The 27036-nt window shown below is 41.5% G+C and overlaps 1 protein-coding gene across 5 annotated transcripts in view; it reads left to right on the plus strand.

Annotated features, from left to right (window-relative positions):
• The window catches only part of FUT8 (fucosyltransferase 8), a 320784-nt gene that overhangs the window by 67589 nt on the left and 226159 nt on the right, over positions 1-27036 (plus strand). For all 5 annotated transcript variants that reach the window (XM_059722865.1, XM_059722866.1, XM_059722867.1 and 2 more), the window contains 2 exons: positions 3000-3118; positions 24189-24282. The gene's annotated coding sequence lies outside the window, so the exon portion shown is untranslated. The remainder of the gene's footprint in view (positions 1-2999; positions 3119-24188; positions 24283-27036) is intronic.

Consider the following 27036-nt stretch of genomic DNA (forward strand, 5'->3'; position numbering starts at 1 on the left):
GCTCATCTCTGATTTGCAGTCCCAAAATGATGTTAACCCACCAGTATAATAATTTATTTATGCTGTTAAATGCACTGAAAAGTTTTGGGTTTTTTTTGGGGGGGGGGGGAGGATAGGTGGGGAAGAGGAGGTTTATAGGAAATGTTTTGTGGAATGAGTATTTGGAACTAAGGAAAACAACTAATGAATTTTGACATTTAGTAAGGCGTCTGTTTTGCTCAAAGTTTAGTGCTTTATGGTGAACTTGGAACACTAGACTACTGGAAGACAAGGCTCTTTGGGTAAATCTGATATCTTTTATTAGACCAACTCACTTAGACTATTGGACTATTCTTTGTGGAACGTACTAGAACATCTGTTTCTCACACTCAAAAGCTGTTGGTAACAACACTAGAGCATATTTTAAGGTATATTTAAATAAATGCAGTATCCTGTAAATGAGTGATGAGTGAGTCATTTCTTACTCATTACTAAACTAGCAGCTTATATTTGCTTTCTTTCTTTTTTTTACTGCCCTGCTAACATTTTGGGGGCAGGCGGGGAGCAGGGAGGTCTAAAGGTTGTTTTGGAGCTTGGACACTAGTCTACTTTCTTCAGAATCACCGTTTTGTATCCCATGGAAAGAAGAGCTTTGCTTTGCTGAGTTTGAGTTTGCCTAAGCGATAGCAGTATTGGAGCCAAGAGTACCAATTTGATGTCTTGCCAGAATATGCAGCATACCACACAGCCAGTAAACAAGATGAGGAAAGAAAAATTCCCTAAGCGAGCTCATTCATACAGCCACTTTTCATTTGTCTCAGTGGCTTCATGGTGTCTCATCAGACCATAAAGTCCCATTTCTTTTTGTGCCTGAACTATTTCCACTTACTTTGTGGAAGCCAGAAACTCTCTGAATTGTACGTTGCACGGAGCTGTCTGCCCTTGTGTTTTTTCCCGCTCGATGTTGCTCTTTGATGGTTTACCAACAAGCTGTAATCTAACCAGCCGGATGACAGGGTTAGTAGCAGAGTGCTAGAAAAACTTCTTGGCATTAAATGCTTGTCTGCAGGGCTGTATTTTGATTTTCCTAAACCTTCAAGTCCTTCTCTGAGCTGCCTTGCCCTTTATCTCAAAGTGGCTCGTAAAGCAGCAGGCACAAATAACTGTAAGCAATTGTCATGTTTATTGCAATAAGGTTCTGTTTCCAGATTTAGAATTTCGGTATATGCGTATTTCTCCCAAATCTCTTTTCCCAAGTTCAACCTGTGAGCTCCACAGGCCATCACTGTGTACTTGTTCTATTCATCTGCTGTGCCAAGCAGGTGAGCTGCTTAACCTCCTTCCTGCCATGTTCTTAGCCAGTCTTCTTTTTTTCTTAGAAACAGCAACACTTTTTTCTGTTACCTCTAATTCAATTTTGAGTAGTGAATCTGAATGAATTTTAACAGCAAAGTAACAAATTACTATTTATTTATTCTTTCTTGTGCTAACCACACTGTTCTCCACCTTCCCCCCCACCTCCCCATGGGTTTTTTCCTTATTCTTATTTCTGGGTTTCTGGTCATTAATGATGGAAGTAACTGTGTCACAATGATTACAAAACCTTGAGATCTATATCCTTCAACAGGATGATTGGGTCAGTCCTGCACTTAACCCAGGAATACTGTGCCATGTTCACCTCTTTGGTGGCAGGTACAGTTTCTCATCACTATTGTAAATCTAACTGTTGTTTGTAGTACACATTTTAAAGTCTGCTCTATGTTGTGACAACACGTAAGTGTTTGTGTCTGATTTATGTAACATAAAAATACTCATTTGAAAACTTTATTTAATTTTAAAAACCTGAAAACAAAAGGCAACTCATTCCAGTTTTTGCTGATTAAACTGGAAGTACGATTTTTTTTTTCTTTTGCAAGCACCAGGGTTTCCTACGAAGGTATCTCTGTTATGGTTTGCATAATTTTAAAGGCCTTGTTAAACCCAAAACATTTATCACTTTTTAAAAATAAAATTGAAATGAGTTGAATTTGCCCTCTCGTAATTCTGAGAGAGAGAAGGCAGAGCAGAGTTGCACTTTCAGTGATTTCTGATTTACATTACATAAATTATTGTATAATGTTGTGTTGGCCAGTTTACACAGGAGCTATCTGTGAAATACTCCCAAACCATCAAAAATAGAGAGAGACAGAGAGATTTTGTTTTCTTTTGTTGAAAAGGCATAAAATTAAGGCTGTAATTCATGACCGTGGATTACATAATTATATAAAACTTGTTCTTAATGGTTTTTGTTGGTGAAGAGAGATTACAAAACTCATCTGTTTTTAAAATTCAGTTGATTTTTTCCTAATAGGCATCTTAAATAGTTTTTAACCTCTTTGTGTACTGATACCGACACAATCAATAATTAGTCCTCTGACGACTGATGACAAATGGTTACTAAGCTGGGGGGATTTTATTGTACTTTGCAGAATGAAGTGAAACTACAGTTGTTGCAAAAGGTTATTAACAGATGCAATGTATGTTGAAGTGTGGGCTGACAGAAGTAGACAGGATTCTTCTCTATCTTAGTGAGGATACTGGTGATAGCATGGCACCAGTACTGCCGTGTTGATGTTACAGGGTAGGGAGAAATAAAGGAAATTAGCACCTGTTGACAGATTTTGGTTATAAATCAGAAGAAGCATTATCCTAGTGCTTTGTTGTATTTTCTGGAGGTAATGCAGAAATTATGAATGCTTTCTTGCTGCAAAAAGAGGAGCTGCAAGGTGAAATGTCACTTAGTACTCTGAGCAGATGTGGCATCTTCTAACAGTGCCAAATGTTTTGCCATTGTATGATCTACATGGTGTATTTTTTCTGCTTATAATAGGGGAAGAGTGTTGTTTCCTGTACCAGGTTTTCAGGGATTCTGAACAATATTACTATTTTATTACTTTGGTGGGAGTTGTGACTATTCAACTTTACAAATTTTATGAAAATTTTTACTGCGAGTTTACATTCAAATTATTGTTTTGCTTCAGGTTTCTGCCTTTTTAAAACGGGGAAGAGTAGCAGATGTTTATGGCCCAGGCTTCGGGTAGACTGACATGTTCAGCACTTTCTTCAGAAGAACTGGGAAGATGCAAGTTAGTACTGTGATGTAAGTATATTTTAATTAAATGCGTACTGGATCTGAATTTAAATATTTAAACTTTTTGTATAATGTTGTACAACCATCATATCCTACCTACTTTTCTGTAGTATTGAGTAACAAGTTGATGAGGATTGTCCATTTAGATACTGATTGCAAATAGAAATCCAGCAAGTTTGATTTGGTACTGCCTCTTGTCTTGTGTAGTCATTTATGCATGTGCAAGTTGAGGAAAAGTAGCCCATGATATACTATTAAATCAAAATGCTTCTGGCAATAGTTTGCTCTCACTTTACACAAATATAAATGACTGCTTAAGGTGCAAGTCAGTGAAGAGCTGATAGACTCCTAACATGTCTAAATTTATATTCACTTTAACCTTTTTAAGGAACAAATTTCCATATCTTTTAAATTGATAATGTAGCTTTTTAAAACTGAAAGGATTTTAAAAATGTATTTTGTTATATGATGCTGTTTTACTTTTTTAAATTTCACTGAAATTGTAAAAAAATCTATTCGGTTTTCCTTTCTGGTTTTCATGTTATCCCAGGCTACAAACAGATGTCACATTTGTCATAGGATAAACCATTTTATCCAGGATAAAGTGCAGTTATTCAGATGTCCTTGTCTGTGCTGTCCTGGGATAAATCCTAAAACGGTTCATGGGATGGGAAATACTCCCAGTGTAGCCTGGGATATCTCACAATGTGTCTGAATATCAATAGAAAAATGGCAGTGTATTCAGCTGATTAGAGGGGCAATGTGTGTACACCAATCCTGGGATATTTCTGTTCCAGGACAAAGGCACAGCTTGTCTAGGGACAAATGCAACTTCTCTTTCTAGCTAAAGCATTACAATACTTGGATTACTAACATTTTAGAAGAACATTTAATTTTAAACCATGAAATGTTTTCACTGCAATTTAAAAAAATGTTTCCATTGACAGGCTTTGTCTTTAATAAAAACTGTTTTTAACAAACCCCAATTTTGAGCCCACAGACAATGATTATGTTGTTTAATCTTTTTTTCTGACAGATTTCAAGTAAATAGTTTGCAATAACTTACATTTTAAGTATAAACTACACACATTTTACTTTTTGTGACCTGAATGCTTTCAAGTTGATTTTGAGAGGCAGTTAGCCATATTAATCGGAAGCTAGGAAGGAGGCAGGGCTTTTGTCTCTCTGAACCTGTTAGTCTCTAAGCTGATTTTGGGAAGACATGTTCTTGTGTGCTCTTTTTCCACCCATAACATGACTAGAAATCAGGTAGCCAGTAATGCAGTGATTCTCAAGTAGGGTACCACAGCACCTTGGGAAGCTTTGATATCCTTTCATTGGTGTCACAGGGTGCTATGCAATGTTAACACAGTTTGGCGTGTGAACAGGAATTACTAGATATATCCAGATAGTTCAAATAGGAATGATAGTTTTTAAAACGTTCTGAACTGTTGTCTTTCTGAGTTCTTTGCAACAGAAGGATTGCTCTTTTGTATTTCCAGAGTGAAAGCTAAGAGCTGGCATTTTCTGAGGGGTGCCTTGAATCTAATGAGGGATACCTTGAGTCTAAAAAGGTTGTGAACCACTACGGTAATGGAATGGATAGGAATAGTTAATTTTATTAAGTGATAGGCGGATGATGCATTTGAGATCAATAATGTAGATATATATACAAATGCATGTTGAGAAGTAAATTCTTTCTTCCTTACATAACGGGACCAGAAAATAGTGGTCAGTAATGGAATAATAAAAAGTAGTTTTGCTGTTAAGTGTGTAAGAGAAATAAATTGGAAGTTATTATGATCAGATAAAAAAAAAAAAGAAAAACTTCATAAAGTGTTATGCAATAAATACCTACAAAACCAGATAGTTCAGGTGCAGTATTTTATTCAGTTCGAAGGACACTTGGGTACAGGGAATCCCTGCTTAACGCTGTTTCGCTTAGTGCTAGTTTGCTATAACGCTCATTTTAAATTGATACCTGATTTCACATAGTGCTCAGCAGGTTTCGCTATAATGCTTGCAGCCACCATGTTGGGTCATTAAAAACACTAGTGGTAGCCATCTTGGGTCATCAAATACATTAGGTTTCGCTTAACGCTCATTTTGCTTAATGCTTGGTTTTCCAGGAACCAATTAAGAGCACCAAGTGGGGGTTGCCTGTACTTGTGCAACTAATTCTGTGTAGGTAAAGACCTGCTTTTGTCTGGGGTCAATTGCAGTATCTAGGTCTATGTTGAGAAAGAGAAGTAGGGAATTCCATTGGACACTGAAAAATTTAACAGCCTTCACGGATGTGCATGCTGCACCTGTTTTAGTGCTTGATATTGAGCATGCTCTTATTTAATCTATCATATGGTATCAGTCTCTTTCAAAAGTGCTGCTTTTCTGCTTTTTAGATTGGAGACTGGGTAGTTTACGCAGTAGATTGTGATCTCAAAAGTGAGATGTGATCACTGGTATAAATATGCATGGAACTCACACTACCATATGTATGTTTTCTTTATGGTGATGGAAAAAGTATTCGATTCATGTAGATACCACAAGGAACTGTGCGCCAGAAGAGGCAGTAGTCCATAAACTGATATCAAGAGATGGATAAACAGAAATATAGTTAGAAAGACTTAATTACGTAATATTAATTGAAATTTTAGTATTGTTTCTACAGAACATAAATTGTACTTATAATAATCTGTTTTAGTATAAATTGTTTCAATCTGGATTAGGTAAAAATCAGAAATCATTAGTGAGAGATTTTGTGCTCTCTTGTCTTTATGCACAATCAACTATTGAAGATCCTTTACTGAGTTTGTCTCAGTAATACACGCATTTCCTTATGAAAAAACACTTGAAAAAACTTTTCTAGCAAAAGTAGCAAAAGAACATAATGATGGAAAGCACTGCAGACGCAAAATAATTACTAGGGAGGGATTTTTCAAACGATTCAGCATGAATCACTTCTAAAATAGCAGATCTATGTCACAGGAAATTATTAGGTAAAATGTGTCGGCCACAGTTTATTTCCTGCAGTCCCAAAAGCCCAACTTGAGTAAGGTGGTTCCTATGTAGATGGTATATTGCATTTTTTTTTCAATCCAAATGATTGCCACTTCACTTTTGTTGTAAAAAGAAATAAAATATCATCTCAGGATTGTATTTCCCCCTGATCTCTGTATTCAAATAATAGCATCTATTGTACGTTGGCATGTTAGGCTGCTAGTTTTGTTTTTCATTTACTTCAGATATAAACAGTAAACCCACAGATAGAGAACATTTTGCTGGGGTGGAGGAGTGACGTTTATTTTTAGCAGTTAAAATTATGGGCTGAGCGCCAAGTACTCTGTGGCACAATTGGACTCTATTTCATTGTTTCCTTAAGTTCAGGTAAGCCAGAAAACTTGTCTTAGCTATGCAGTTGGTCCGTTAAAAGATATTATAAAAAAAAATAAAAAAATCCTTGCCCATCTATATTTACAACAACACTTCAACACTGCTTAAATTCTGACATCTGTATCATAGGCCTGTGAAATCCCCTATATCCCCATCCCTCCCACGTACATACACAAATTGGCTGTGGTTCAGAGTTGAAATGCTCATTAAAGTACAGTTTATCAGTAATTATTATAAGCTATAATTATTTTTCTAATGGATTTTCCTTATTTTCTTCTCCATATGTCCCAGCCTTCTGACCCATAGCAGTTAATGATGTCTGGGTAGTGAGGCTCAGAATCATCATCTTTTCTGCTCTGTAGAGCCTGGGGAAAGGGGGAAGCTTGTAAGCAGTTTCATGAGTTCTTGGCTGCACTGGCCTTGACTTGTATTGCATTCTTTGGGCAATCTGACTCCTTTCTCTTTCCTGGCAGCCACTTGGACTGTAGTTCTAGGTCCCTGACCCTTTGCCTAGTGCTGTAGAATAGGGCAGAAGCATGCACTGTAATTCAAGTAATTCCTTTTACAGGGAAAGTTATGAAGAAGAAGGTGGTTGCAGGTTGGTCCTAGCAGAGCAGAGAAATAGAAAACAAAAGGAGTTGTTTTCCTGGCTTAGCTAAAATAATACATTCTGCAAACAAAAATGCTGAATTCTGTAATATCTTGGGAAAAGGCCAAAACCTTTGACTGTCGTTGGAGTCCCTAGTAATCTGCGAGACAGGAGCAGGGTAGTTCACTCTTCAGAACTGTTTTTTTTTCTAGGGTTTTGCAGACTAAAGGGGTTGGTCTGTACATACATTAAGTGGTTTAATTTAAGATCCAATGTTGCATTTAGTTAAATTCACCCCTCCTGGGAATTATTTGTATTTGGTTCATATTTTGGAGGTTCTTTGTAACCATAAGGGATAGGAACTTGACTTTCTTAATGAAGGATGAGATTTGGAGCATGATTTTGCAGAAAATTGCATGCTTTCTAATTCCACAAGGTTTTGACTCTACTATAAGAATAATCCAGAACCAGGGGATTATGAAGCAGGTGATTATGAAACTGCCTTCCATACAAAAATCTTTGATAAAAGCATATTAATATTGCAATATGAAGAATTCAAAATCATAACTGTAATTTTCTCTCCTCTATGTATGTATGCATTAAAGTGCAGGTCTAGGTTTTAGATTCTGCTGAGTGTAGGACCTAAAGGATAAAGTCAAAAGCCTCTGTATGCGCTAAGGACATTGTTGGTTGTAGATGTTTTCTCTGGTATCTCTCAACCAATAAATGGTGCATGTTAGAGAGGGTATTAAGGGACAGATCAATCTAGAGCAGTGACATCCAACCTTTTTGCCCTGTGGGCTGGATTGGCAGAGTCTGGTCTGTTTGTGGGCCAGATCCAGCTAGTGCTTCTGATTCGGCTTGGGCACCATCTGCCTGCATGGAGAGAGGGGTGATGGTGGGAGACAGGCTGGCTTCAGTGCAGCTCCACAGGGGAAAGGAGCTTGACTCAGTCCAGTGGAGAGGAAAGGGGGCATGACCTAGCCCTGAGGAGGAAAGAGGGTGTGGCTGGGCCCCAACACAGCCCCATAGGTAGAAGGAGGTGTGGCCCAGCCCCGTGGGGGAAGGGGTGTGTAGCCAGGCTCTAACCTGGCCTCACAGAGAAGGAAGAGGGGTGTGCCCCAGCCTGGAGGGGTGAGGGGGGAGTGGTGTGGCCAGGCCTGGGCAGGAGGGAAGGGGTCATGGTCAGGCCTCAATTGGACCCATGGGGGAAAGGGGCTTAGGAGGGAAGGAGGCATGGCCTGGCTCTGATCCAGTTGTGGAGGGTTGTGGCCCAGCCCTGAAGGGAAGGGGGCATAGCTTGGCTCTGACTAGCTTGACAGTGAATGGGGTTTGAGGTTTTGGCAGGGGGCAGGGTGGCATTATTAATGGCCGCTGCTCCCCCGCTACCGTATTTTCAGACCCAAGGGGAGGCCTGTGAGCTAAATACAATGATTTGGCAGGCCAGAGGTTGAGCACCCGTGTTCTAGAGATCTCTAGTTTGATGCTTGCCTTGCATAGCATGCACTGATTGCCACTGTCAGAGATGGGATTCTGGGCTGGACCCAGTATGGCATTTCTCTGACAGTGGCAGAGGTGGATGCTTTAGAGGGAGAGCATTGAACTGGATATTTCTGGAGTGATCTGTCCCCTATCATTACCCTTTCTGGCAACCACCATTATTAGTTTAGAGATGCTAGAGAAACATCTCCAGCCATTCTGTTCAACAGCTATTAATGAGTCTGTCATCCATGAATTTGTCTTGTCCCTTTTTGCACCTGGCTATGCTCTCTGCTTCTACTTCCTGTGGTAATGAGTTTCACAAATTAACTGGACGTTGAATAAAAATAGTATTTTTCTCTTGTGTGTTTTAAACCTGTCTCCTAGTAATTTCAGGAGGTGCTCCCTAGTTCTAGTATTCTGGGACTTAGTGGACAACAGTGCCCTGTTCACTTGATTGACACCCTCCATGATTTTACAGACCCCTGTCATATCTCTGTTCAGCCTTCTCCTTTCCAAACTAAAGAGTCCTAGCCTTTTTAATCTGTCCTGGTGTGGCAGCTGTTTCCTTCCCATAATCATTTTGGTTGCCTAAAACTTCCATAAAATATATAGTTGAGCATTTTGTAAGAATTTTAAAAGAATCTCATATTATACTTTAGAAAAATAAGCCAGCTTTTTTACTTGCAAAATGTAGACTTAGTAATTTGTGGGCCAGTGAATCCGTAACAGAACATTGATAAAATCCACTGTGGTAATGTAGAAGAGAGATTGCTTGCATTGGTGATGGTACTAGAGACTAAAATGTGGTAGTCAGAAGAGTGAGAAGTTGCTCAGACAACATTCTGTGTTGTGTCTAGTTCTGCTTCCTATTCCTTTGATTGTACCCAAGCAATTTTAAGATATACTTGCCTCTGCTTTCCCTATCCTGTTCCTCCTTCTCTTTTTTGATACTCCAAATGCTCAGTGTTATACAGGTCATCATGTTACCTCTGAGAAACTTTTTTTACCCATGCTATTTGAGGATCTTTTTTTTCAAGAATCCTGGGTGACTGTCTCAGTGAAGCTGAGGTGGAAGTTTGGAGGGAACAGGTGCAGCAAACAGGGCAGTTTGCAAGATCAAAGCCCCAGTGGTCCTGGGGCTGGGGCTGGGTCAGGCGCTGCCCAGCCAGGCTCGGGTGGAGCGCAGGATGGAGCCGCAGCTCGTTTGGGGCTGTGCTGGGCTCTTCACAGCGGGGGCTGGGCCAGTCTGTGCTCAGGGTGGATGGTGGTGATGCTGGGAGAAGGGGGTGGGTGAGCGCTATGGTGAATTTTGGGGTGGCTGCACCCCCCCCCATAACCCACCTCACCCAACGCCACCTTGATGTGCCCCCCCCCACGCCCCTTCCTTTCACTTCCCTCTCCCCTTCTACCACAACAGATTTACCAGCCAGACACTGCTCTTCAAGCTGCCAGGCTGTGTATTGGAAATTGTATTGGTATCAGCCAATATGCCTCCTTTAAAAATTAGCTATTGTTATCGGCCCCAAAAATCTCTATCGCTGCACCCCTACTAATGAGTCTGTGTAAAGAGTGTCCATTTGGAGAGTTAGAGCTAATACACTATAAATTCGCAACCTACTTTGTTGAACAATACCCCCCCGTAGTCAAGTTCTTAAGTTAGTGGTGGAAATTTGTTAGGTGTCTGAGGCACTTTCTTCACTTACTGACTAGTTTCCTACCTCAGCTACTTCTTCAGGATGGCCATATATGCATACATATTTCAGATGCTTCTCCCAAAATCTTGCTTTTTCAATGACTCATGTCAGCAGCTAATTAGAAACCTAAAAAGCTCCCCTGTCCAATTAGGAGCGTGGTAAGCTTTTTTTTTTCTTTTTCTTTTTTAAAAGCATTGGCTTTTTAATGCTTTGGTAGAGCTGGGTTTAACTGCAGGAAAAGGAACATACTAATATACTATATGGAAGGGAATAGCTGAATACTTTCCAGGCATGTATAAACTGGCAGGTAGCCTCTGAGTTACAAGAGGTGAGTAGAAGGTAGGTAGAAGTGCTGGAACTTGGCATTTGCCAGGAACTGTAAGAGTATTAAGCATGAGCATATCTGCCAAACCTTAGCTATATTTTCAGTTCAAAGTGGGGAGGTAGGTGTATGCATATGTGTTGTTTTATGGCCTTTTTTGATGCCTCCAGCTGAGCACAGGAGCATGGGTTTAACATGCATGTGACCAGGTGCTTAAGAGCTGGTGTTTGGATGGTAGAGTGCTTTGTCCTGAATTGTGTATAAAAAATCTGTAGTGTGCCTATAGCATGGAGATATCTTTAGTGGTTTAGATACTTTAACATTTATCCAGATGAGAGGACTAGAGACCTGTAAACTAGTTTTTGTAGGTTTGAGCAGGCATTGGTCTTTAATCTTTGGTTTGGGACCTGGTTTATATGAGGACTTCTAATACCTACACTTTATGTAAGAAGTGTTAAATGAGAACTTTATTCTTCTCTTTGTTTCAGAATATTTACTTTATTAAATAGTCTTTGTCTGAAAGAAGTAGTTTTGCGTAATTACTCCAGAATGAAAAAATGATGTTCAGAAAATTTCCTTTTATGTAAAAGAACTTTTATTCTAATCAGCACCTTAGAAACCCTCATTAAAGTTAAAAGTCTGATAGTCAATTTTAATCATTTAACTCTGTGCTATACTAGCAAATGTATAAGTTACAGATAATTACATTGAATGTTTCACGAGAAATTCTGATTAATGTAGGGATCTTAACATTTGACGTTTGTGATGCAGTTATAAGTAGGATTAAATAAAAAAGTGTAAACCCCTTAAATCTGTAACAAAATATCAGCACTCATGAAATGCAAAACTAAGTCTAATGTATTCTCTGTTACAACAGTATCTTATGTCATTGTTTAGAGAAGCTGATAGAGAACAGAAGACAGACACAGCCTTGTTAATTCTGGACCACTTCAGCTTTAAGTTTGAGCATTCCATTTTTCAGTTTTGATTTGTTTCACAGCCTTACTATCATTTAAATGCTTTGTATATTTAATTGAATTGTTTTTCTAAGTTAAAAGTTTGGTCATACCTACGCTGCTCAATGTTGTGCAATGCAGCAACACATTACCTAGCTCTAAATAAGGTAATTGGGTACAGGAAAGAGTCTAATTATGGTAGTTTTGAGCTCTGTCAAGAAGGTAGGTAAACCTACAGGTTTGTTCTTTTTCAAATAAGTGTTTAATAGTAGTATCATTTCTACAGTAAAGTGATTCATGCCTGTCAGGAAATATGTTCCAATATGGCCATTGAACTGGTTTATAACATCTTACAGGCTAACTAAATCACAGACACAAGCTTTTGTGAGTCTGAACTCACTTCATCAGAGAGATGCTCCAAGAGGACATGCACAGAGCAGTCTTTTTCAGGGCCCCTCTACACGTGCAGGTAAAGGGACAGTGGGATCTAATGCACAATCCACATAATTGTGCCTCCTCCTTACAGTAAAAAGCAAGCTCTCGCAGTTGCCAGGGCTGAGAATCCTGCAGCTAATGCGACTCGGGCCTCCTGTCAGCTGTGAGACTCTTCCTCGCAGGAGCCCGTGGGGTGCTGTTGGGGCAGAGAGTCCCCTCAGCTGTGGGACTCTCAGCTCCGGCTGCGCTTGGTGAACCCCTGCATCTGGGAGCCTTGTCAGCTGACAGGGCTCCCAGCCACAAGTGGCGATCCTACTACACGTGTAAATTAAAGCTGGATAGAAACCAGCTATAATTTAGTACACATTTTCCATCTATAACTTCACAGCTTGATGGACCTTTTTATGGTGTGATAATTTATAGGACTGTGCGAAACTGCTATGTTTAGTTTTGGTTTCGGATTTGGCTGTTTTGGAAGACAGTGATTCGTTTTGGTGTTTTGGATCACTGCTCTGTTTCAATTCGGCCGAATCTGTTTTGGAGTTTTGGCACTGATTCAGAGATTTGGATTGGCCAGGGGGAGGCAGACACAGTCGGGCAGCTGCAGATTCTTCTGTGGCTCCTCTGGCTGTGCCTGCCTCTGCCCCAGTGGGGGGAACCATGGGAGAAGCCCCCGTGGCTGCCCGGCCCCATCCCCTGCCTGGTCCCAGCCTCCTTGCACTTTAGAAGGAGGGCTGCAGGGCTGTGCCAGACTATTTCATAGTTTCATAGTAGGTAGGGTCGGAAGGAACCTGAGCAAATTACCAAGTCAGACCCCCTGCCATGGGCAGGAAAGAATTCTGGGGTCAAACAACCCTGGCTAGGTGATTATCTAGCCTCCTTTTGAAGACCCCCAGGGTAGGAGCGGGCGCTACTTCCCTTGGAAGTTGGTTCCAGATCCTAGCCGCCCTGACTGTGAAGTAGTGCCTCCTGATATCTAGCCTGAGGGGTGCCTCCAAAATATCTGAAATATTTCCGAAATGTTTCGGATAGTTTTGTTTCATTTTGGATTTGGTGTTTCAGGCACTGAAACAGGCTGAAACACCTCTGAAATGAAACGGCTGCCAAAATTTCGCACAGGCCTAATAAATGACGCATGTAACTGGTTTAAATGAATTGTGCAATTAACTGGTTAATTGTATTATGCATGTCACTTGTAGAAGGGACCTCAGAAAAAGATTTGAGTACAAAAGACAGGGAAGGGAGGATGGGGGAGTGGGGCAGTGCTGGAGGAAGCAAATAGATAACCCATAGAGACAAAGGGATCATAAGCCAATCCAGGCAATGGGACAAGGATCCTAAGTCCTCACCGAGTTCACACTCTGACTGCACTCGGGTGGTTGTCTATGGACTAGATTGTGTTGCCAAAACCAACAGGAATCCATATTGATATAGTTCGGACAGAGGTGCCAGCTGTATTGGAACATGCACACTTCGAGTTAAAACATGGATACCACTGATTCTGCTTTAGGGCAGGCTGGGAGCCTGTGTCGGACACTTAGCTTTCAGACGCATAAAGAATCTCTTAACCTCCTTCCCTTTCTTCTGATACCCATAGTTCAGAGAATGATTTGACAAGACAACCTGGATGATTGTGATTGCACTGTCCTGGCCATGACAAAGCTTGTGATCCAATGAGAGTATGTCTTCTGTCCCCTCTCATTTAAGATTTGCTGTCTGAGCAGGGTCATTTAACAGGAAACCTCTTCTGAGAACGTGGGCTACTGAATTTTCTAAGCAATGTTGACAGCCTTTTTTTCCAGAGGAGGTTAAGGCAGTTTTGTTAGAATCTGAAAAAAGTGTTCAAGAAGTTGCAGGTTTGCTGAGGACAAAAGTGTCATTCCAGCTATTGTTTTGGATGCTGGACTTTGAAAACTCTGCTTTGCGAGTTGTCTGTGGCAATTTTAAAGATTTACCTAGTTTTCTTCTCTATCTCCAATATTGCCATTTAAAGCATAATTGGTGTTTTGCTATTTGGTGAAGTACTTTTTAAAATGTATTTGAAACCTATTCCCTCCTGTTGGTGAACTTGGTGGACTCTTGTGATCTTTTTGCTTATTAAATTTAGTAAAGGGACCTTTGAGTCATTTGGATTTTTCTATTCTAGCTTCTTGTTAGTTTCTCATTTCTGGTAACAGTCCCTATGCCAAAAGGTTCTCAGTTTTGCAAACTCGGAAGACCAGTTAATTTTTTACCATGTTTTATAATAAAGTAGTCCTAAATCGTTGCTGAACATTTGGAACTAAAGTAATCTTAGATTTTCACTGACATTACTTCTGCCTTTTTTTTTTGTTTAAACTTAATAATAATTGTGATGAGCTCAGCTTGCATATATTTGCTGTCTAGTTCACTGTCAGCTACTATTTGCATACAACAAGCTGTTTGTGTGATCTCTTAATGTGCCCTTTGGAGAAAAATCCAGAGGTCAGGCTATCTTGGCTAAAAGACTGTCTAAAACATTTAGGCATTCTGGTTAGTCTTTGTACAGACATTTTAGGTATCGTATACCAGAATATTTTAGGTTTCATATGTCTGGATGATTGTTAGTAGCATCTCATAAATTCATAGGCTTTTAAGGCCAGAGTGAACCTTTATGGCCATGTAGCCTAGCCTTGTGTGTAAAACAGCATTACTCAGTAATTTGTCATCAAATCTGTAACCTCCATCCATAGTCTTTCGATTTTTTTGAAGATTTTGCATGAAAGAGATCCCTAGATTAAGTTAGCATTGAGTAATCAACCACTGGAAAAAAAGCCTGTGTTTTATATCTAGTTGTAATAGGGTTTCAATGTTGTTGCAGCTGTGACAAGCCAGGAAATGCCTGAGGCAAGGCTTTTTGTGGTATCTTTTATTGGCCAGTGGTTGGACAGTTGGATAGTTGTTGGACAATCTTTTTTTGGCATCAGGTGCCATTTAAATCTAGTTTGAGTTTATCTAGCTGAAGCTTTCAGTTGTTAGATCTTGTTGTGCCTGTGTTTGCTAGATTAAGAACAATCAGGGATCAGAAATCTTATCCTCATATAAGACAGACATGATAAACTGACTGCTTAACTTCTGTAGGTCTGCTTTCTGGTTATAGTGCAAACACAGATCCATGCGGACTCTTCCTCTTTCCTTATTTGGATCCCAGTGGCTACAACGGCTGTTCAAGCCAGTGGGACCATAAATGTGGAGAGACTATTTGTTCCTTGTTCTGCAGCATTTAGGGCTTGAGGTATGCGGATACAACTGTCACTGTACTTGGGGGTTTAATAGTTTCTTGTCTAGGCATGGCATGTCAAGTGGAACCATGTGAAAGCAATGCAGTCGGAGAAAAGGAGTTGTATGAGTAAGCAAATACTGTTTTTACATAACGGTTGCGTCCAGGATTATTTGTATAAGATAGTTTTATTTTCCACTGACGTGATTAGTTCAGATGAGACCATAGGAAATTTTTTTGGTGCTGAAAGATTGTACTGAGTATTTATAAAAACAAAAAATCAGCCTGTGTTTTCCTCTGCTGCATAAAATCACTCCTATGTATTTCTCCCCCCAAAAGAGTGTGTTGTTTTCTTTAACATGAATTAGTGTTTACCTGACTGAAAAGAAGAATCAACAATTAGTTCTAGCTTTGGGACTCTGGCAGAGCTGTCAACACTTGCTTCTAGGGCAAATCACATTTTTAATAACGGTACCCTTTCCTTTCCATTTTCTTTCAGTGAAACAGTTGCATGACATCATGCAAGCCACTGTGTATGTAGAAAAGCTGCACTATTTTATTCATTTTCAAACTTTTTGTTTGAATAGATTATGAAAAAGTCTGTAATTGTTTTCCTTCTGTATCGTATCTTAATTTTAAATGGGAAGATGTTATTTTCATAACAGCATCTAAATATATAAAGTAATAGTAGATGATTTATCTATTTGGCAAAATTGATGATTATGCCTTTAGTTTCTTTTGAATTTTTTCAAGTTCAGTGTTCTTGTCTTTTTAATTTAGATTACCTGCTGGAAATGAGGAGAATCCAATATTGTCTGTGACCAGTAACCTCATTTAATGATTTAACCCTTAATTGTCCATGGACTACAATTTGGTAATCTTTTGTCTATGTACCAGAGAACTGTGTTTTCTGTATTTTGACCATGTTATTTAGAACATTAGTAATATGAAGCCTTTATACAGGCAGTCCTCAACTTGAGACATTTCAAGTTACAACGAACAGCACTTACGTTTATAAATTGACACCCTGTTTTGACTTTCTGACATCAGTTTTGACTTTGACTCTTGATCTGATGCGACAACAACTAGCGAACAAGTTTGCTGTGTTGCCTGTCTCCCTGGAGAACATCTGTCCAAACTTCTTTGGACACTTTCTTTAAGAAAGCAGACAAGACTTCAGAAAAACCTGCAGCCAAGACTCCTGAGAAGACTCCAACCAAGAGCCCTTCAAAAAGTCCAACAAAGTTGCCTCAAAGAAGTCCTTCCAAATCAATGTGATTGATATTTACAGTATAAATAATGTAGCTATATTACTGATCTATAATTGATTGACTACAAAGTTCTGGGTTATTTTTGGTGAAAATAGGGTATTGGGCCTTGGTTCAGGAACCAATCCCCTTTATAACATTGTTCCTATGGGAAAATCAGTTGCAAGTTATGACATTTCAACTTACGTCGCGGTTTTCAGGAACAAATTGTGCCGTAAGTCCAAGGACTGCCTGTATAGCACTTGCACAATTTATTTGGAGATCTAGCTGTGTTAATATTTATTTTCCGTGGAAGGATACTTAAATATCATTCATTCTCTCCTTGTAATTTTTCAGCTTGATAAAGTCCTAAAAATGAAAAAAAAAAAATAAATTCTCCAATTAGCTGGGATTAATACAGTGGAAGAGAGGGATTGAAGCAGTGCACATGTTGTTTCTTTAAAAACAGAGCTCTCCCTTAGGTACTGTATTTACTCAAATTTAACATGACCCTGAATTTAAGAAGACACCATAATTGGATTGTATACATGGAACATTTATACATTTGTTTATAATGTTCTGTATATAAAATCTAATTATTGCAGGGTCATCTTTAATTCATCCCTCCTGCTCCTGTAGTTGGGGGGGGGGGGGGGGCACATGGGGGAGGTGGAGATAGATAGTATGGGGAGGTGAAGCATTTTGTTCCCTGCTTGTGCTTACCTCCCCTGCCACCTCTGCCTCTTGCCTTCCCCACCCCCCCACAGGCTCAGTCCCCCTTCCCATCTGCTTCCACCTCCCCATGTCTCTGCTTCCTCCCTTCCCTCTCTCAGACTGTTTTTCCCTCTCTCCCTCCCACCCTTACCTTTGCTTTGTGCCAGAAGGCTCTGCCCCTGTTGTAGCCTGGGGCACTGAGTATGGCAGTTCAGCCCCAGTAGCAGTCATGTGGGCTGCTACAGGCTGGGCTGTGATTATACTCAGTGCCTCAGGCTGTAATATGGACAGAGCTTGCCAGCTGCTGCCCACCCCTCATCTATGATTCTAAGATGAGGGGCTTTTTTCCATGTTAAATGGTGGGGAAAACCTTGTGTTAGAATTGAGTAAATACCGTAATTGTCTACATTTCCTGTTACCATTTGTGAGGGGGATCTCATGTCACTGAAATTTAACTAGAGATTTTTGCATTAGCAATCTTTATAATGTGCACTCCAGTCCCACCTCTCCTGCATCAGTGGTATAAAGGATGGTGTATACTTCCTGTTTCTCAGTTCTACTTGGCTCAATCAGAGCTTCTCTTTTTGTCTACTTGTAGTGTACACTTGGTTTGAAGTCCATGTATGGCTTCTCTTTGTTTTGTTTTTTATTATTGTATTTTCTTTAATTGCTCTTGGTTGAATGCATTAGTTTTCCCTTCTGGGGCCAAAAGGAGAATGATTCAGCTTTTGAGGCATCACTTGCCATCCAACTGTAAGAGTTAGGATTCTTGTCTTGCTCTAATGGGCCACATGGTCTTTGTGACATAGCGTGCCAGACTTCACCTCATGGGCATGCAAACCTGGCTGAACAAGATAAATTCCCCAGGGAGACATTCTCTTGGCATGTTCTTGACAGTTCGTACAACTGTAATGTCCTCCCCACAGTGGAAGGACCTGGATTAATATATGCAAGTCTCTTTCTTTTCACTCCTCATATATACATAACTATTGTCATGGATGCCACCAGACTGGCATGGGGAGCATAAATATGCTCACTGAGTATGCAGATGCCAGAAGAGGCTCCATATTAACATGCCAGAGGTCAGAGCTGTACAGAAAGCTTGTAAGGCTTTACTTTACCCCATCTGTGGGTCTTTGTCATGTCAAGATTATGACTGACAGCATCATGATTGAGTTTTATATCAGCAAGCACAGCAGTGTGGTGTCCACTTCTCTGTGCAGGGAAGTGTTATTTGCATCAACTAGGGCATAGATGGTCAGTTTGAGGCAAATCGTGCAAGACCAGAGTGGAAGTCAAGCTCGTGACGGATATCAGTCTGTTATCCATCATGAGTCCAGGATGTCAAGCAGAGGGTTGAGATGAGGTCATGCTTAGGGCAAGCTGTGGGTCAAACAAGGAGATCCATGATATAAACAGGGGTAATCAGGAACAGGTAAGAGGCAGGAAGAATCCTGCAGCAGCAGAAAGCAGGAACAGACAGGAGGTAGGAACAGGCAGGAGGGTGCAAGATAGGAGTTCAGAGCCAGAGGTCACAAACCAAGAATACAGAGCTGAAGTCAGAGTTAGGATCAAGTGCCAGAGTCAGTTTAGAGGGGTTCCAGGCAGGCCAGGGGCACAGCAAAGTAGTCTGTTGCTCAGACAGTTTGTTGTTATCTGCTCTGGGCTGCTAAGCTGATGGGACCCTCGTCTTGTAGCCATTGGGGGTGAACTCAGCCTAGGCTCTGATACTTACCTGGAACTGGATCGCCATCCCAGCTGGGCCTAGGCTCGTTACCAGTTTGCCTGTGGCAATGGTACATCTGGCATTTGGACTCAGTTGTTTGCTGTGTATTTCTGTGGTCTTCAGAACAGTGTTGTGTACCATCTTAACTGAGTTGTCTTCATCAGTCATGAATGGGAGATCAGTAGATCTGTGCTCCATTCCATCTTTGTGTACTGGGATTACCTGGAGATTGTCCTCTGTGGGAAATAGGTCTATAACAAATGTCAGAACTTTTATGGCTGGGGAGGCTTCAGTCCATGCTTCTCTTTCAGATGCTTTCCCTTTTTTCTATTCATTCCATCCAGGAAGAGCGTACACCAACTACAGACGCTTCCTCACCCTGATGAAGGGTGTTTAAACCCGAAAGCTTGCGAAGAGTTTTCCCAACTGTTTGAGTTGGTCTAATAAAAGACATCAGATTTACTCAAAGAACCTTGTCTGTCTATGTCCTTAGACCAACATGACCACAAGCTGCATCCCTTTCAGATGTTCCTGATCCCATAGTCAGAGTCTCCAGTACACCATTTCCACTTCTGTCTCAGTTCTTATGTATTTGCTGAAAAGTGAGACAAGGTTCATTCTGGCTTATCTTTCTGGCCATTATGACCCAGACAGTTTTGGTATCAGGACCTACAGCATTTGGTATAGGCCCACAGGGCACTGCCATTAGTCCTGGACCTAGTGAAAGGAGAAGAGTGCTTCACCTGCACTCCCCTTTATCTTACTGGAGGCTGGATAGCTTTAACAAATAGTGCAAGAATGTTCCATCCAAGTCAGGGACATTCTTATACACAACAGAAGGATTTTTACCAGATGTACCTAGTTGATGAAGTGAACAAGTTCTCTTGGTGGTGGTCAAGAAATGTATCTCCACGTAAGTCTTCTTGATATATTGGACTATATGCCAGAGTTGAAGCATGCTGATCTGTCTAGAACAGGCTTGTCCAACATATGGCCCGCGGGCTGCCATGTGACCCGCCAAGCCATTTTATCTGGCCTGCGGCGGCGGCAGCACCGCCGCTGCGTAGCACAAAGCCACAGTGGCGGCGGCAGCAGTGCTGCGGAGCTGTGGCGAAGGTTAGGCGGGCAGGGAGTGTGGAGGGAGTGCGGTGAGGTGGGCAGGGAGCGCTGCGGAGTGGCAGCGGTGTGGAGCCGCAGTGGCGAGGCAAGCAGAGAGTGCAGAGGGAGCGCAGCGAGGCGGGCAGGGAGCGCTGCGGAGCGCGGAGCCGCGGCGGCGGGGCCAGCAGAAAGCGCGGAGGGAGTGTGGCAAGCGGGCGGGGGTGCTGTGGGGCGCGAGGCGGTGGCGGTGAGGCCGGCCCACGGGCCCTAGCCAGCAGCGAGGGGAGGGGAGCTGCTTACTCCCGCAGGGCCCGGGGGAGCGGCCCTGCATGGGAGGCCAAGCAGCGGCTGCTGGCAGTGCCGGCTTGCATCTGCCTCCTCACCACCCCCCCTTCAAGCCAGCCCTGCTGCCCTGCCCCGCCCCACCCCACAGCAAGGTGGTGCCTGCTCCCCCAGCCAGTCTCCCCCCGGGCGCTGCGGATCTCCGGGCCTGGCCGCTTCTCATGTGCTGCTGGGGACGGAAGGAGCCCGGCCAGGTCTGCATCGGCCAGCAGAAGCGGCGGTGGAGCCATGTGCCGCTTGGGATGTGACGAGCCTGCACCGGTGAGTCCCAAGCAGCACACGGCTCCGCTGCTGCGTCTGCTGGCCAGTGCAGACCTGGCTGGCCTCTTCCCATCCCCAGCAGCACATGGGAAGCTGGCTTCAGCTGCATGCTGCTTCTCCTGGGTGGTGCCAACCCAGTTCTGCCCAGGTGGGTCCTGCAGCACCATGTCAACCTGGGCATGTATGCCATGTTAACCAGCACCATGTCAGCCCCTGCAACTTCATTGGTGTCAAAGGACACGTGACATCACTTCCTGATATGATACCACTTCCTGTGACATCTTTGAATATGGCTCACTGGCCTACTGGGTGATAAAAAGTTTGTGATCCGGCCCCACATTCAAAAAAGGTTGGACACCCCTGGTCTAGAAGCTCTGTTAGGGTTCATCTCAGGGCCATTTTGTCTCACTACTGACCCACTGAGGGCCAGTCTGTATTTTCTTCCTTGCATGCCCCTGATTTAAGGGTCTAACTTAGATGTTTCCACGTGCAAGGGATCTAGTCTTTCAGAAGCAGCTGAACTTAGTCCTGACAGGACAGTTGTTTGAACTCATTGGCTTATGTAATACTGCGTTATGAGACTCCTTCTGCTAAGCCACTTCCATAGATTCTCCATGCTGGTTTATTATAGGTAATGTCTGTAAGGTGCCTGGAGCTTGGTGCACAGCTTTATTAAATGGTATGCTATTGTGGATGCCTTGAGGCAAGATGCTACATCTGGCAGAATGGTCCTGCAATACACATTTGTTTAGGAAACTTTAAGAGACACCTCCACGTATATGTAGGTACTGCTTTGGAATCTGAGTGAGAATGTGTTTGTAGACAGTTAATTGAAGGGGAAAAATAGGTTATTTACCACAATGAGTAGCAATGGCATTACTGTTCAGGGACCTGAAAGAGTCAGTTGACTTAATAGCTCATTGTTCTTCACTCCACAGCTGTTAATGATCATGTATCCTTTTCAATGGTCATCTTGATCCACTAATCGAGATAGTCTTTCTCTTTTGATGATTTTGGAGACTCTTTAGCTCTTTTCAGACTCATGGATTCCCTCAGTGGGACCCAGTCTTCAGCAGCAGCCAGGGTTTCAGGTTTAGTTAAGCAGAAAACACAGGGTAAGTCAGCTGAAGATTGAGTCTGTCCCCTCTCTATTAGTTATACCTCTGGAAAGATCTTTTTTTCTTCATTCTGCCTTCCCAAAAGCAAGGTGAACGTCTTATTTTGGGGCATGTGGTATATAAGAATATAAATTGTAAACACTGATTACAGGTAAATTACCTGGTTTTCTCTTTGATCTGCATTAAGTTTTTTAATTTTTAGATTGAATTTATCTTGGAGATAGCTATTGGTTTTGTTTTCTTTGGCATGACAACAGGAATATCTCAGAATTTTGAGAATGTTTACAATAATTTCCTCTCCACCTTAAATCATTTTAAAGGGCATTCAGTTTAATAGTGTTTAGTTTTCTCTCCTGATCCTTATAAAAATTTTATATTTATGTACTAAAGTTGGGGGATGTAGATCTACTTAAACCTGTTTAAAGAAAATAATTTTTTCATAAAGAAGTCTTGTATTAATTTGTAAAATGACTACTAAATGTGTTCATTTAATCAGAGATGTGATTAAGAATGACATTACTCTCTAACATGTATCCTTTTTTCTCATTCTTCAAACTAAACATTATGAATGGCATTCTGAACAGTAATCAAAGGTTTACGAATGAGAAGACACATTTCTTTAGCAAAATAATTTGTCACAAAGACTTTAATTTACTTTTTGAATTATGTAAAAGAATCTCTCTGTGGCATCTTAATTTGAGGTCATGAATTCAGTACACAGTAATTAATTGAGCCTTAAAATACTACAGTAAAGTAGGCGAGTATTAAACTGTTTTGAGGGAAAACTGAGGAAGGGTGAGACTGACTTGTTTAAGTTCAGTGAATTAGTGCAGTTCAACTTGAAGCTTACTTGAAGCTATTTTTGACCACTAGACTACATTGACCTTGTTGTAAATTAAATCCCAGCTGAAACGGGCTGTTTTTAGTTGTCATTTAAAGAATTTGTTTTCTGTAGTAAATATACCATATGCTCGAAGTTAAATGCATGTTTAAGTATTTTCTTGGAGGGGGAACCAAGAGTTGCTCTATATGGAAGAATTAATTGATATCACAAATGGCCTATATGGCCTATAACACTCTTGCATCTTCTTAAACTAATAAATACTGCAGATGATTGCTGCTTCCAAATAAAAATGAAAGATTTTTAAAAAGAGAAATGATTTATCTTCTTTAAAAGGAATGCTTAGTTTATGAGCAGAAGATAGTTTAGAAGGCAGAAAACAGTGGATTAAAACATTCTGGGTTATGTTTTAAAAGGGAGTTACACGTATAACCTCAGTGAATTATGACGTGTATTTTATCTCCCATAAATCCCTTAAATTGTGGTCTTATAATTATGTTTTGAATTTGCTATTGGAGATAATTTTACTAAAACATCTAGAGCTGCAGCAGTCAAGAGTTGTGGTGGTAATTTTTTGGTTTTATATGGCAGACCTGTTTTGAATCCAGGTTTTACAGTACTGGTTTTGGAGCAGTTGGAGACAGTGGGCACAACTACATGGGAAATTAGTACGATGCAATAAACTCCAGCGCAATTCATGCTGGAGTTTATTGTTCCTGAGTTCAGTGTTTGCACACGCATCCGGGACTGCAGCACATTGAGCCGGGGCAGTGTAGCCTCAGCTAGCAGTGGGTCTGGGGGTGTCAGCCTGCCATCCCAGAGCTGTTCTGCCCCATCTCAGTGTGCGGTGGAGGGGCTGGCTGGGGCACAAGGGTGCGGGGCTAGCCAGCAGGCATCCTCTACACTGTAGCATCCTTGTGCTGGTCAGCATCTACACGGGCGTTGCAGCCGAGTAAAAACTCCACTCTAGGATAGTAATTGTGTTGGGTAGTACTATCCTACAACAGAATTAATTAGTTTACCCCGACCTAATAGCACCACATGTGTAGACAGTGATGCTTTACTGTGGAGCTAATTAGTTAGCTCTGCAGTAAAGCATCTCATGTGTCCTTATTTCTAAAGTGATGTGGATGAGAGTCACGGTGTATTCAAATATTTCTGCCATGACTTTGGTTGGTAGAGAAATATTTGATTGATTGATTGTTTTTATTTTTTATTTTTTGGTGGCTTTATATATACCTGATTCTTTTTGTAGGAAATCATGTTAGTTTTCCCAGACTAGAACAATTTAAAGATGTTTGTACCATGTGGGGGTAGTAAATTCAGACATTTCAAGTATATATGCTTGAAACATTGTATTTTAAAAACCTATTTTGATTTTATAGATCTCTTTATTACAAAAAGACTTTCAACATTTTTAACTATTCTGCCAATGTTTAACAAAAAGTAGTAGAGCTGAGGGCAGTGGTCATAGTTATATCTATCTTTTTAGCTTCAAGAATTATTCCACCTTGCATTTTCCAGTTACTTTGATACTTTGGCCTGTGACAAGTGCTTGCTGTACTACTAATAAAATGCTTTTCTTCAAATTATGACTAATGGTTTCTATTTTCCTTTTTTGGGCAGTTGACAATTTCACTGACTGCTGGACCAGAGGAGGCATTTTGTTCTCTGGGAGTCTGTCATGCAGTTATATCCACTTAATGCTACCATGGGGAAGGTAAGCTGTTTTTCAGATTTATTTATTTATTTATTCTTAATATATGACATTTGAAAATTGATAGTGAATGAATTGTGATTATTAACAATTTGGCATGCATGTTCAAATATACAGTCATAAAATACTTTGAAATAGAACTTTTGCTATGTGAAAGTTGCATATAATTTATAATTATACCCTGTGCACAAAAAGACTTAAAAAAAATTAAAAATTAATTAAATTAATAAATTAATTAAATTAAAAATTCTGTAAATATGCATATCCTATATACAAAGAACCCTGTTACTGATTTTAGGTAACCATAGTTAACATCTGATTGGCATTTTAATGGAAATTAGCATGTCATACATTGGCATGTAATTATTGCGTAGGATTAAAGAAACAATCTTAGTGTCCTAAGCAAAATAGTGACATTTTTTGTTACTTTTAACAATAAGTTATTGTTTCCAGGGACCTGTATTGTTGAACAGAATGCTAAGGACTTTTGCTGGACATCCTTTCTAAATACAGAGCATTACATAATCAAATGTGCATGTTGGGCAGAAGCCCATCATTGTGGATTGACTACAGCTGTGGTTCTCAACCTTTTTGAGGCTTGAGCAGGGCCATCCATAGGGATGGTTGAATTGGGGTGACCACCACGGGACCCGTGCTTTGGGGGCCCCACAGAGCTGGGCGGAGCACATCTGGCTGCCGAATCCAGTGTGTGCGGCTACTCGGCAACTCCTCTCCTCTCTCTGCTGTCAAATCTGCCACCGGTTTTCTTGCGTCCGGGGGCGGGCCCCCACGCAGACTGATTTGCCTCGGGCCTTGCACCCTGCTCCAGTCAGCTTTGGGCTTGAGGCACCCTCTGTTAAAATCAAGGCACCACAGCTCTTAGTTTCACTCATTTCTTGACTATGGGAATGTAATAGAGCAATTTTTCTATTGCAAAGACCTCAGAAAGATTACATCAGGTTAGAATGTTTTAACACTATGGATCACTTTTAGAAATCTGCATTTATCTTGAGAATCATGTTTTGCCCATCTAACAGGGCATCATTCTGTGATGCCCTTGAAAGTATCTCAAGGCATCTCAAAGTGTCATGGTATCCTAGTTGAGAATCACCGGGCTAGAGTTGGAAAGGGTAAAAGTAGGTCTTTTAGAGAATCACAGAAATAACTTGAGGATGTTTTCTACCAAGTCAGTTGGACTATTTAAGCTCACTGTGTAATCTGTGACATTCTTAGGCTAAAGAGGAATTTAAAAGTCTGAGGGAAGATACTCTCAATAAATAGGATTGTTATGGAGGAGGACAATTTTACACATTGCTTTCCCTCAGGTCTTTTCTGCTGTCATCAGCAAGGATCCCAGTTTCCCATTTTCTGTGGAAAAATGTGGATTTTCTCTTTTAACAGAGGAAAATGCAGGCTTTCTCCTTTAAAGGAGAAAATCATGGATGTCTCCTTTAAAAGAGAAAAACGTGGGAAACCATAGGTTTCCCTTTGCAGGCTGTTAGCTTACCAGCCTGCAAGGCCCCTTTGCACACAAACATGCATGTGGCCAGCAATACAGCCAGGCAGGGCTGTGGAGAGCAGCTTCTGCAGGTCTCTCCAGGTAAGTTTATGGGGGGGGGTGGGAGGGGAGGCAGCACAGGTGATGCAGCAGGGGGCTGAACCAATGAAGTGGGGTGGAACACATGCTCCCCCAAGATTTCTGCACCCACAACAGAATGCAGGGCTGCAGCTGGGCCAGGCCAGCTCTGGGCAGGAGCTGCCTCCATGGGCCAGTGGGTGGGACCTGGCAGGGGAGTGATTGCCATGCTACCATGGCCAAGGTGAGGTACCCTCTGCCTACCCAGCAGCAGCAGGGGCAAACTCCATGCTGCTGTCATTGTGCCTCACCTTGTTGGCCAGGGCAATGCAGCACTCCCTCCTGTGCCTGGTCCCACCTGCTGTGCTGTGGAGGCAGCTGCTGCTCGGAGATGGTCCAGCCCAGGCTACAGCCCTGTTGTGGATGCAGAAATCTTGGGGAGCATGCATCTCTCCTGCCCCCCCCATCATGTCACTCACGTGTGGCATGTGCACTTCCCCCCCTCCCCCACCCCTCCAACTCTTTCTCACACACTGGGGGCAGGGAGCTATGGGTTGGGAGTGAGAGGAACTGGCGGGGCTGTGGCTTGGAAGTGAGGGGGGGTAATAGCATGAACAGGGGCAGGGCACCAGCATATTGTGGCTGCTCAGCGCCACAAAGTAGTGGGGGAGGACAGCTGCATCTGGACCCATGTTCTGGTGAGCGAAGGAGCCAGTGGGGAGTGCTCATTTTTTTTTTTTTTAATGATAAAAAAAAAAATCAAATGCAAAATTATAGATTTTTAAAATTTATTTTATTATAAGGATTGAGGCATAGGTAGGCTTCCAAATTACTTAAAAATTGTAAATATATCAATAAAACATTGTGTTCAACTGATACCTATATATATAGTGGCATTTCATTTTAATCGCAGAAACATGAGGATTTGGGTCTTTTAATTAGAGAATTTGGGATTTTTAAACAGAAAAGGAGTATCCATGATCATCAGCTATCTTAAGGGTGAGCAAAATATGGCCTGTGGCTAGATGGCCACCAACTCATTGGATCTGGCTTGCTGGTGGCTTTGGCTGCGGCATGGTGCTGGGTGGGTGGGATTGCTTCCACCCAGTAGCATTAGCCCTTGACACGGCAGCATTAGCTGTGGACCTGGACAGGGCTTCCACTGTTGGGTGGGCAGTAGT

Source organism: Alligator mississippiensis, chromosome 2, assembly GCF_030867095.1.
Source record: "Alligator mississippiensis isolate rAllMis1 chromosome 2, rAllMis1, whole genome shotgun sequence".
Classification (NCBI taxonomy): Eukaryota; Metazoa; Chordata; order Crocodylia; family Alligatoridae; genus Alligator; species Alligator mississippiensis.